Source organism: Rhinolophus hipposideros (genome assembly GCF_964194185.1).
Source record: "Rhinolophus hipposideros genome assembly, chromosome: 23".
In the NCBI taxonomy this organism is placed as follows: domain Eukaryota; kingdom Metazoa; phylum Chordata; class Mammalia; order Chiroptera; family Rhinolophidae; genus Rhinolophus; species Rhinolophus hipposideros.
Genome location: NC_138069.1, coordinates 39280454 through 39293724, shown reverse-complemented (window position 1 = coordinate 39293724; position 13271 = coordinate 39280454).

The following is a 13271-nucleotide window of genomic DNA, read 5'->3' as shown; positions in this document are numbered from 1 at the left end:
TGCCTCACAAGCTGCACCACGGCAAAGAGCACTTATTTCCCCTCCCGGGGTGATCTGGACCAGGCCTTTGTGCTCATGCGTCTACCATATCCTCCACCTGCTTTTTCACCTGGCAAATTCCCCCTCATGCACATCCGTCAAGACCTGCAAGGCAAATCTTAATAGCACTCCTGAAGTAGCAATACCTGGGCTCCATTAAAGGAGGCAGCTTCGAGTGTTAGTCTGCTCCCAGATGGGGCTGGGTGCAAGACCCAAGTGTACTGATTGTTGGCTGTGTGACCTAAGGCAAGGTGCTTAAGCCCTCTGAATCTACTCATCTTCAAAGTGGGGCCAATGATATTGACTTGATTGACTCGACCCTGCCGTTGTAATGGCCCAATAAGCTGTAGCTATGACCACATCATTGTTCTTTTCTGCACTCAGAAGAAACCACCGGTAATGGATCCCCAAATGTAACAGGTAAGCTCTAAGCCAGGGCACAAAAAACAGAGATTAGAACTGGGACGATATAACATCAGGTGAAATAAGCATACCCCAAAGGTATGCTCAGGGTAACAGAATTTTTGCAAAAACAATAACAGATTTTTGATAGAGGAAAGCACATCCAGAAGGAGGCATCCCAAAATGTTGGAGTGGTGATGTCTGCGTGATGCAAATTTTTAATGATTTTATCTATCTATCTCTCTCTCTATCTATCTATCTATCTATCTATCTATCTATCTATCTATCATCTATTGATCTATATTTTCTTTATCTTTTTCCTAGAATGAGTATTGTGGGTTGAATTGTGTCCCCCTAAAAGATATGTTGAAGTCCTAACCCCTTTGCTAGGGGTTGTGAATGTGATCTTATTTGGAAATAGTTATCTTTTCAGATGTACCTAATCAAGTTGAGTCATACTTGGTTAGGGTGGGCCCTGATCCAATATGACTGGCGTCCTTATAAGAAGAGAAGAGACACACAGGGAGAACGCCATGTGACGGTAGAGACAGAGAAAGGAGTGACAAGCCAAGGAGCTCCAAGCTCTGCCAGCAACACCGGAAACTCGGAGAAGGCAAGGAAGGAGTCTCCCTAGAGCCTTCTGAGGGAGCACAGCCCTGCTGACACCTTGATTTCAGCCTGGGAGCCTCTAGAACTGAGAGCGAATAAATTCCTGCTGTTTTAAGCCACCCAGTTCTTGGTGAGTTGTTAGGGCAGCTCTTGGGTTTGTCTTACTTGTGTATTAGACCAGGCCAAACGTTTTTTTAAAAAGAGGAGAAAGAGAAGGAAGAGGAGAAGGGGGAGGAGGAAGAGAGGCTTGAAGTATGTCTGTCTGCTCAGGGCTCAGTCCAGATGTGTAGAGAGTACTTGTTGAATGAACGTGTCTCCTTCATACGAAGTCGTGCTTCTCTCTGTCCTGTCTCCCACCCATCTCCTCCTCCAGCCCAGGGCTCCCCGCCCTCCGTGGTCACCCAGGAATCATGAAGGCGCTCCCTAGCTAGGGCAGCCTGCTTGACCCAGCCACACCTGCAGGCTGGCGTGATGTGGGTGGCTGCGGAGTTGAAGGAGCTGGAAATCGACAGTCTGACTGGGGTCCCTGTGTGACACCATGCCCTCTGCCTCATATCCGGCTTCTTGTTCTTTGTGACCAAGCCTCAGTTGTCATTGGTAAGTCCTTTGTGCTTCTAGCACAGTCTTCCTAAAACACAGGACAGGCCACGCCATGCCCCCTTAAAGACCATCAGTGACTCCCAACTCCTTAGCACGGCATTCAAGGCCTCTGTCTCTTCCAAGCCATTTTCTGGGTTTATCCCTCACCTTACTATCCAGAAGTCTTGTGGCCCACTCCTCACACTCCTGCATGGTCACACCTCTGTGTTGTGCCAGTGCACACCCTCCCGGCTTCTCTAAGCATCAATACTCTGCTCGGACCTCTCAGAGCGGGAAATGCCCTCAGAGGGGCCGTGGAGGGCACAGTCTTACTCAGCTCTCTTTTCAGGGAGGGGGAACAGAATAGGAGGCTTTTCTGGGATGTTTCCAGGCTTCTCCTTGGCTAGAGGGGTACTCTATCTCCAACAGGGGAAGAAACAGCAGATGTCTTCTGCTCCCCTGAGTGACCCCACTGGCCTTGAAGAATCACAGGAAGCAGCCCTGGGATCTGCTAATCAGCTTTGGACGTCCTCTCTCAGGCCTGGCTGAGGACGGAGGCCTTTGGGTCCGCCTTGATTAGACACCATGGCCTTTCTTCTACCTTCCTTTTCCTTCTCCAGGAGCGGGGAAGTGTGACTACAAGGCTCCAGGTAGCAAGGGGAGGCCAGGCAGAGGAAGCCCCACTCATCCTCTCATTGCGTTTGCTGTAAACATTTGCCTGATTAGGTCACATTGTTAAGCAGGGTTTTCAGGACACCTCAGCCTGTTCAGGGACAGCTTGCTTCTCAGGAGCAGGAAACCCAGTCAAGATAACAGAAATGAGTTAGTTGGGTGATGAAGAACAGCATGGGGCATGGGCCCCAGGGGCCACTGAGCCCACAGAGGGAACGTCGGACACAAAGGCGCCACTCGCTGTCTCTACATCCGGCCCCCCTCTCTCAGCCCACCTGCACCATTTCTCTGGTGAGCTTTGCAGATCTGCTTTCTCTGTTTGTTGCTCAGTGTTCCCACCTGGCAGCCTTTGTTCTCAAACCTTACCGGGGCCCCCGGCCCAGCCAACCAGTCTCTTCATACCTGGGAGCGAGAAGTACCACCACCAGCAAATACATGCACCCACTGGTCCAAGGTCTTTACATGGGCTTTTTCATTTAATTCTCAGTATAGCTCTACGAGGCACGTTTTATTATTATTCTTCCCACGGAAGGGAATAGACGCTCAGAGTGATTAAGGACCTTGCCCAGGGTCACTCAGCTTGTGAGCAGGGAAGTAAGAATTTGAACCCTGGCAGGCCTATGTCCTGGAAATGTGTGGCCCCACTCAGCTTCCAGATTGCTTCTTCTGGAGCAGGTGTGCCTTCCTGGCCCAATCAGGGACGGGCACAAGAATGGGGTGGATCCCAGGGCTCCAGGGCTGTGGAAGATGGAGATGACAGGGTTCTCCTCAGAACAGAAGTTCCTTCTGGGATTTTTATCTGTTTTGTTCCCTGACACATCTGGTGCCTAGAACAGTGCCTGGCACACAGTAGATACTCAAGAACTATTTGTCACATGAATGAAGCCCAGCATCTGGACTTGTTCTTGCCAAACGAAGAGCTAGATGCAGCCTTATTAGGGCCATATATGACATTCTCACCTTCAAAAAAAAGGACATGGTTCCTTTGTAGGGGGTTTCCTTGTCGCTGGTCCAATCCAGGAACACCCATCCAGGAGTTCTGCTCAAGGCTCAAGGTTGCAGGATGTTTACAGCCATCAAGGCCACAGGTTCTGTGCTCCATATGGCGAATGGACAGTCTGGGTTAAATAAGACTAGGCCTGTGTTTCTTTTCAGTCTCCAAACCGCCTAATGAGCCCCGTGACTTGCACGCATTTCTTCCCTAAGTTATCTGTCCATGAATCCTTTTGCGAAGGCACCTCATGGGGCTAGCAGGATGAACGATACGCGACGAGAAATGAAATTTCAATCAATTTTGTGGCACTGATTTCATTTGAACAGTACTTCAGTCCCTATTGAGTGCACAAGGTAGTCTCGGGGTCTCCCCAGCTCCTCTGGGTTTAGAGGGGTTTCCTGAGTGAGCCCCTCTGCCTCACACACTCTCGCTCACCCTCATTAACCTTACTTGTTGGAAGGCTCCCCGGAGAGCCATTGCGCCTCCAGCTCTCTTTCTCAGCCTCTGGTTGGTCTGGAAGACGGAGATTCTCTTCCCACACTTTTGCTGTCTGGCCTCAACCCCTTCTTTGATGTTGTGGTTTAAAATGCAATTATATTTCCCTACGCAGTTTCTAGGCAGAATATTAAGCTTGGAAACAATCGCAGTAGATTGCACTAATTATTTCCATTTTTTTGTGTGAATCCGGAGGTTGGGTCCTTAGATTAGGATATGTAAATGAATGAAAATTAGACAGCCTCTTGTCAGTGAATGCGATTCTTCAGTGCCAGGTAGGTGGCTCTGTGCTCTGGAGACTTATATCACTAAAGCCTTTTCTGGGTTCCTTTCAGCTGCCTGACATGAGGCATCATCTTCTAGAAATTTTCAGAGCATGTTCTTAGACTTGGTTTCTGTTTTTTTTCCTGGAGGACATGTATTATTATAAAAAATTAAATCTATTATTATTAAAAATTATTTCTTTGTTCTCCTTTGTTCGCAATCGTTTGTGCCAAGCACAAATGATGAAGGTCTGAGTGTCCCGGCCATGAGAGTGTCCTGGCTTGGACGTCTGATCTTTGTCTCTCCAGGCCCCTCTCCCCCCACCTGGCTGGGCACTGCACTGTGCTGGCCTGTCTGGACCTCATAAAAGGCCCTTCATGTCCTTTGACTTCCAGGTGGGTGGCCCAGTGGGCAGCGCTGGCAGAAGGCAGGAGAGTGAAGTCAGGGGCGGATTGCCTTGGCTCCCTCCTGGCTGACGGTTACAGCCCCCTCCTGGGTGGCCCTCTCCACACAACCTCTGGGCTCTGCTCAGTGGCTCCCTCCCCTTGGCTTGATGGTTCAGACCCTGTGGTTTCCAGCATCTCGCCCGCACCTTTGCTAACAGGAACTGTATTAACCTCTCTTTGGAGACCCCATTTCCTTGAACCATCTGTTTCCTAAGGCCTGCACTGATAGGGCCACTCAGCTCCCCGCCTCTTCCCCCCCCCCTTCCTCTCCCCTCCTCTCCCAGGAAGGATCTGCTGCTGTCAGTTCTGTGTGTGTGTGTGTGGGGAGAGGAGGTGTGTGTGATCTGGGAGAAAAGGGGAGGGACAGGAGGCCCTGGAGGATCGGCAGGCAGCGCATAGAGGACACAGCTGGAAGAGGAAAAGAGGATTTTGAGAAAAGTTGTTACATACTAGGAATTTCCTTTATGGTGTTTGAGAAATACTAAGCAACAAGTTGGGGTACTCTGAGCATCTCATCTGGGCTGCATGGGTCTTCTGACCTCAAGAGCAGGCCTGGAGCCCGTGGGCAGAGCCCCAGCTCAAAAAGCCCAGGTTTAGCTTATCTTTCGACTCTCCAGAGCAGTTGAATCTCTAACCCCCTGCATCTACTTATCCTACTGCTACCAAGATAGAAACCCCCCAAATGAAACTTGACCCTCCAAAGTGGACCTGAGCCAATGCCACAGGCTGTCCCAGCAGATGCAGCGCCATTCTCTGAGATCATCGAAACAGCTGCCAGCTCTGCCACGTGCCAGGCCCTGGGCCCCAGGCCCACACACCTTCTCACACATTCCTACAGTGACCCCTCAAGGGAGGTATAAATGCCTCCATTGCGCTGAGGAGGAAACGGCAGCACAGAGAGGTGGGGAGACTGTTTGAAGTCACACAGCAGTCAATGCTGAGGCTGGATGTGAACTCCTGTCTGCCTGACTCTCAGGTCTGTCCTCTTGACCACGTGCTTTGAAGCAAATGGAGCTGACCGAGAAGGGACACAGGGACTCTCCACAATGCATGGGACACAGCCAGGAGTTGGCATAAAGTGTCCTTGGTGAGCCTAAATCAGAAGAGACATGCTGGGGAACCCACTGGGGGACAAGGGCGGACAGGGCCAGAGTAGCCCAAGGCCCACAGAATTTGTGCAGACCCAGTCTGGGAGAGGCCTGAGGGGAGCAGGAAGCGGGAGGAGAGGCCCAGGCTCAGCACGGGGTGAGAGAGCCAGCAAACAGTTACCCTCTCTATGTCTGCCTGCTTCTCCCCCCACCATTTATTTCTCTCTTCCTGCTTTTATTTTCTTCTTTTCCACCCTTCTTGGAACCATCTCTTTAGAGGCTTTGCAGAGCCCAAGTCCCCCTTCCAGGGCAGATCTCAATGCCCCATAAGACACCCAGTGGGGAGTTGACTCCCAGGCCACCTTTAGTGAGTTTAGCAGGTGGGGCAATGCCCTGGGGTCCCCTCCCAGGTGCTCTGTGCAGCTACAAAGGCAGACTTCCAGCAGGGCCAGAAAAAGCCGGGCTCCCAATCCCCCACAGACTAAACCTAGCAACAGTCAGGGTTCCTATGGCAACCCAAGATTTATTTTTAGTCCTACTTTAACATTAACATGATGTGAGGGGATCTGAGACTTACATTACTCTCTTTTAAACAGCACCCCCAAAAAAAGGAAAGAAAGAGGAAAAAGAATATCTCTTTCTAACGAGATATGAACCACGGGGATGGGGTTGGGGTACAGGGATGGCCCAGCAGCATTTTCAGGGACTCATCTTGGTGAAAGTCAATGGCTCACATTGTCTGCCGGGTCAGCCTAACCGGGTGGGAACAGCTGCAGCCCTTCTCCTCTGCAGCCTCATGGTCAGAGTTGGGGGCACAGGAACATAAAGCAGCCCGATCATTCTGCGAAGGGCCTCTGAGCTTCCCGTTTGACAAGAGAGGGGGAAAAAGAAAAAGCATCATCAGGTAGGCTAAATAATCATGTGCCCTGGGATGCCAGCCCTTTGGGGATTCCAGCCAGATCCTCGGGGATTCAGAAGGAAGGAAGGACTGGGCGTCTGCCTCTATCCAGAGGACACAGCGGTTGGACATCCCCCAGGAGAAAGCAGGGCTCAGGTGGGCAGAGAGCACAGGTAGGTTCAGATAGAGGCTGTGGAGAGGATACAGGATGTTGGCTGTGAAGATGTGGGTTCAAACCCTGCTCCCTGCCCAGCCCCAGGCAGGCATCAGAACCAGGGAGGTGCAGAGTCCAGTCTTGCCTCAAGGAGTTCCCAGACAGGACAGACTGAGTGTGGAAGGTGGTGTCTGGGTCAAGAGGTGCACAAGGAGGAGGGACACCCAACCTACTTCTAAAAGGAAGAATTGGAGATGGACAGCTGTATAGCATAGGAAAGACCTTGCTAGATTTCTGGCTGAATGGTTTGGGCTCCTCTCTTGTAAAATTATCCTGAATTGGTTGTTTTTTTTTCTGTCCAGTGAGGGGTCCTTACTCCTCTGATCATAGTCAATACCCACCCCACCCCCCATTGGCATAGGCCTGCCACTTAACATACTCTATCCCAAACCAGCGTGATTGGCCAATGAAAGGGCATATGAGCCACGCATGCCCAATCAGAGTCCTGCCTTGTGACTGAACTACAGTCACATAGAGAAAGCAGCTCTCCCTCCCCAGGTGGCTGAACAGGGGCTCCTGAGAGCCTCAGTCTTGGCCTTCTGGAGATGGCACGGCAGCAGGAGAAAACAAGGCTAACGGGCAAGGAGAGGAAGAGACAGAATGTTCATTGGTCAGCACCCACATTGCTTCCTTCCGTGCTGGGTCCTTTGCCATTAGCCTCTTCGGTTTTCCCTTAAGCTAATTTGAGTTGGCTTCCGTCTCTGACAATTGAGCCAACCTCACCAATTCATCTGGTCACTATGATTTTGCTAACATAGGGGGATAAGGGCACCTTGTGGAGGGAAAAAGGAGCCGTAGTTCTTGTACCTGCTGTGTATCAGGCACCATGCCGGGTGAGTTTTTTTCAGAGTTCATAACCACCTTGGAAATCAAATATTAGTATTACCTGCAAGGAGCCTGGAGCTCAGAGAGGTAAAGTAACTTGCCCCAGGGTACACAGCCAGCAAATGCCACAACTGGACTGGCATCTAGATCTTTCTGGCTCCTTGCTGAGTTCTACCATCTTGTCCTGCTAACCCTGGAGCAGTGACCTCAGGGCTGGTTGTCTGGCTATATAGCCTGTGATCACCAAAGTGTAAACCATGGACTACCCACGTGGGAAGTACTTGGGTGCTAATCAAAAACAGACGTCTGGGTTCTGGATCTCACACTTCCTGGATCTGAAGCCAGTCTCTCTAGCCTCCCTTCTGACCCCCTAACAACCCCACACTTGCCCACCCCCTTCTACACCCCTGTAGCCTGTGCTCCGGTTATAGCTGTTCCCCAAACACACCAGAGCTCTCTGGTCGCCATACTTCTGCTCATGGTGTTTCTTCTGCCTGGGGTGGCCTCCGCTCTTTGTCCACCAACTCGGCTGATATTTTCACCTTTCTCACCATCATTGTCCAGGACTCCCAACACGCCCTGCCCCAATACACACATGTCTGGCCCTTAACCCAGGCAGAATTCGTGGCTCCTTGCCCTGGTCAAGGCCATCGACATTAAAGGGCCATATAGGGCTCAGATGGTGATTACATCTCCCATCCCCCTCCCTGTACAAACTCTTAGAGAGAACCTCAGCGTCCCCATGCTGCCCAGGCACTTAGCCACAGTGAAAGATGATCTGACACAGTCATTCACTTCTTTGCCTTTAAAGGAAATGCCCAGTAAACAGCCTTTCTGCTCTGAATAGAGCACACATGATGGGATTTTAGGCGCTCAGAGAGAGATGCCTTCAGGTCAGTGTGCCTCTGAGAAGGCTCCCCATCACTGTGTATGATAAGAGCCCACCCTTGAATGGACACAGCTAGCCCACCCCCACCCCAAGAGGAGGGGGGAGGGGGCCTGGCCTCTTGGCTGGCTCCAGCTGTTTTGACAGGGTAGGTGGGATGGGGCCGGGATGGGGGCAGGAGAGAAAGCAGATCCCTGAGCCCGGGGGAGTGTTTCCAGCAAGGCTTGGGCTGTAGTACACCCGCCTCCAATAGTTCCCTGAGCAAGGAGCTTTTCAGCCAAAAATGGGGGGGACTTTTCCATCTGGACAATGTCAGATTCTTGTCTAATTCTGGCTCAACGTAAACGAGGAGTGGGAGTGGGGAGCACTGGGTGGTGAATCAGGAGCTGGGGGAGGGTTTGTCTCAACCCCATCCTCGAGCCCTGACCATGAGCAGCAGCAACTCCCCACGCTGAGCCTCAGGGCCCATCTGCACAGTGAGCCCGAGGACCAGATGCCCCCTCCCTCAGGAAAGTCCCTCCCAGCTCTGCCCATTAGACCACCCGTGGTGTTAAGAGGGTGACCTCATCGTGGGGAGAGGAATAGAGAAGGGGGTTGTTGATCAAACTCCTGGCCACTGGAACCAGGAAATCTGAGGCCTCAACAAAGACTGAAACATGGGGGTTTGATAGACCTCCCCATTCCCCCTGAAGAAAACTACCAACCAACAAGCAAGGATTTAAGGGGCCAGGTAGTCCTATGTCCAAATTCCAGCTCCAACTCCCAGTTGCTGTGTGACTTTGGGCCTCCTGGTCTGAACCTCAGTATCCATTTCCTCCCCCGGGGTTGGCCCGTATCTCCCACGGTCAGGGCCACATTGTGACCATGTGGGCCCTGGGCACTTTTGTCTCATGTCCCCTTACTCTATATAAACTTCATCAAAATCATATTTTACAACTGCATTGGTAGACAGAGGAAAGTATCCAGAGTAGATTCTAGATGCATGGTTTGATAAGAAATGAGAATGTTCTCATGGCCCCCTAACGGTCTGGTAGACCCTTGGTTCTATACCTACCGGAAGGTGTCTAAGATGTCAACCCTGCGTCTTGTGATCTTTCTAACATGTGACTGGGAAACTTCACATCAGCTGCTGAACCAAGTCTAACACATATGAGAGAACCCCTTTTCTGAGTATTTCTGGGGAAGTTCTATTGGCACCAGCCTTTTCCACAGCAGGGTGGAGCTTGGAGGCTGGGCATCTCTGGGAGTGGAGATGGCGCTGGATGAGGCCAGGTGAGGCAGAGGTCTGCTGATTTTCAGCCAAGTTAGATATGGGAAGCCAAGTAGTTTGAGTTCCTGAGAACTGAGCGTCTGGCTCGGGTACTTGTGGAGACGGGCCCAGGACCTGGGGCCCTGCACGTGTTGAGGTGTCACCGGCTCTGATTTATCAACAGCCTTCCATGGGCCAGGTCTCTGCCACACCCAGTGCCTCCTATGTATGACTTCATTCAGTGAGAAGAAGATTGCTATTCCCCAGTTTCCATCTTGTCAATCACACCTCTGGGCCTTTGCACATGCCATTCCCTCTGCCAAGAATTCCCTCACTTTTCCCTTCCACCCCCTGATTTGAAGTTAAGGTCAAGTCCCACCTTCTCCAGGAAGCCTTCCCTGACTGCTTTGGCTCCTTTGATCATCCTTTCCTTTGAACTCCCTGGACACCTGCTATCCGTGTACTCGTTTAACCCAACAAATGTTTAGCATGCATGAACCCTGAGTTAATGTGACTCAGTCTTAGGCTGGGCTGGAAGGAACTCCCATCCTGCCCCATTGGAGGAGACAGGCACCTATAGATTATGATAATGCAGAGTCAGGATTCAGTGGAGGGGTCCCCTGGTGCTTGGAGGCTGAGAGGACGGTCTCCACCTCTCAGGGGGCTGACATGTGACCTGGGTATGGGGGGATAAATTGGCATTCACCTGACCTGGAGGAAAGGAAAGAGGATGGGATAACTGAGGCAAAGGCCCAGGTGAGGAGACGACATGGCTCTTCGTGGAGGTCACACTGGCCTTGATTCTGTTCTTCAGACTCACTGAGCTCACCCCTGCCTCGACACCGTAGCACTTGCTGTTTCCCAGCCAGGAATGCCCTTCCTCCAGAACCCCCCGTGGCTGGGTTCTTCTCATTGCCCAGCTGGCACCCCCTCCTCAGAGAGGCCTTTCTTGACCAGCCCCTATAGCCCCTCTCTGCCCTACCTCACTCTCTGGCCATGCCTCAGCTTTTTTTGTCTTAGCACACATCATACTCTAAAATTATATTTATGTATGTGTAGGTTTGTAGTCCGTGTCTCCCTAAAATCCCTAAAATGTAAATTCCACAGGGGAAGGGGCCTTGTCTATTCACTGCTAGGTGTGTGCTGCCCGAGCAATGCAGGTGCTCAATAAATGTTTGTTCAAGACGCGATGGAGGGAAGGTGACCGGTAGGAAAGGAAGGGAGGGACAGAGGGCCGGAGGGAATGGGACTGAAGGTGGTGTATCAGATCCAGAAGGAAACCTGAGGTCCACTCAAACTGGGTAATTTGAGGGTGTTTGCAAAGGTCTGGGCAGGGTATAGGAAATCAACATGGCCCCGGGCTGGTCACTGGGGAAGCCTGTTCGGCTGACAGGGTAAGGAAACAGAGTGACTGGGGAAGAGCTTTGTAGGGAGGCGGCTGGTGAAGAAGTGCCCTGACCCCTGCCAGTCTCCTGTGGACTGGACCTAGCCAGAAGCCATCGTGGAGGGAGCTGCTGCACGAGTCTGTGCAGGTGGGTCTCCGGGGCCAGCTCAGGGAGCAGAGGGTGGAGGAGGAATCCAGAGTGGCCCAGGGCACGTGGAGGGCAAGGAGGCCCAGCCATAGATACCACAGGGCCCCCCTCCGCAGGCCCAGTCTCTACTGTCCAGCCAAAACCCAGCTGGACTCCACTGGGGTCAGGGACCTCATCCTCCCTGCCCATCAAGCTTTGGATCCTTGGGAGGAAATGGTGCTTTCGCCGGGTCCTATCTCGTTCCAGCATTGTTAAGATGTCACTAAGTGTCATCTGAAAATAGAAACCTGCCTGGACTGCCATGGAAACCCTTTTGCCTCCCCAACTGTGCAGGCAGCCCGCCTGCCTGCGGATGGAAGCTGCGTCACCCAAATGCCTATTCAGCCACCAAGAGAGAGCCGGTGTTTCCTGAGCGTGCCCGTGTGCCAGGCACGGGGTTAAGCTCATTACAGATGTGATCACATCATCTTATTCTTGCACCAACTCTTGGGGATGGCCTGTCTTTCTTCCCATTTTATAGATGGGAAGCTGAGGGTTGGGGTGGTTATAACTTGCTCAGGATCCCAGGCTAGTGATAGGGCTAGTATCTGAATCTGAGCCAGAAGCAGATTTCATGATTTCTCAAAGGAGGGAATAACCAGGAAACCAATGAACTTAATTAAGAGCAGTTACTTTTTACCTTCTTCATTCATCTATCCAATCAAATAATTAACTATAAGAAAAGCCATCATTTCTTGAATGGCTATCGTGTACCTGTTCTGTGCCAAGTCTTCTCACACATTCAGTGAATCTTTTTTTCTTTTTATTGGGGAAGGGGAACAGGACTTTATTGGGGATCAGTGTGTACTTCTAGGCCTTTTTTTCCAAGTCAAGTTGTTGTCCTTTCAATCTTAGTTGTGGAGGGTGCCGTTCAGCTTCAAGTTGTTGTCCTTTCAGTCTTAGTTGTAGAGGGCGCAGCTCAGCTTCAGGTACAGTTGCCATTTTTTTTCTAGTTGCAGGGGGCGCAGCCCACCATCCCTTGCAGGAGTCGAACCGGCAACCTTGTGGTTGAGAGGATGCGCTCCAACCAAATGAGCCATGCGGGAGCTCAGCGGCAGCTCAGCTCAAGGTGCCGTGTTCAATCTTAGTTGCAGGGGTCAGAGCCCACCATCCCTTGCAGGACTCCAGTAGTTGATCCGGCAACCTTGTGGTTGAGAGCCCACTGGCCCATGTGGGAATCGAACCGGCAGCCTTTGGAGTTAGGAGCACGGAGCTCTAACCGCCTGAGCCACCGGGCCAGCCCCCCAGTGAATCTTTATAGCATTGGAAAGTAGGTATAATACATATCTCATTTTATCAGTCGAGAAACTGAGGTTCAGAGAGGTGAAGCAACTTGCCCAAAGCCACACAGCAATGAAGAGGTAGGATCAGGACTCGAAGGCCAGAGCTCTTCACGCTCACCAACTGGGCCCTGTGCCAAACAGATTTGATCAACATCTAGGCCCTGCCTTTGAGGTGCTCCTGAGGAGAATTTGGTGGCCTTTTCCTTGGAAAGGTGTTTCAGAAAACTCAGGTGTGGTCACTATTTTCTATATACTTCTGAAGATGCACAGCCAGATGTTTACAGAGAGGGAGAGGGTCCCGGCCCAGCTCTGCTGGCCTGCTCATCACCCTGAGTGTATGTGATGGGCAGCTCATGTGACTTCTCTGAGGGCTTGTCCTTCCACTTCATGGGGACCAGGGTGCCTCTGGGTAACAGAGCTGCAGAGAGGTGTCCAGACTTGCTGAGGGCTCCTGGGAACGGCATATGATAGAGGCCAGCATGATTCCTTCCCTCTTTTGATGTTAGGGGCTGCACTGTGTCCCTCCAAAATTCATATGTTGTGATCTTAACCTCCATCACCCCAAAATGTGACATTTGGAGAAAGGGTCTTTGCCGATGATCCAGTTAAGGTGGGGTTACTAGGATGAGCCCTAATCCAATATGACTGGTGTTCTTATAAAAAGGAGAGATTTAGACAGACACACACACACATACACACACACACTTCAACAGTGTAACGGTGAAGGCAGAGACTGAGTGGTACCTCTACAAGCCAC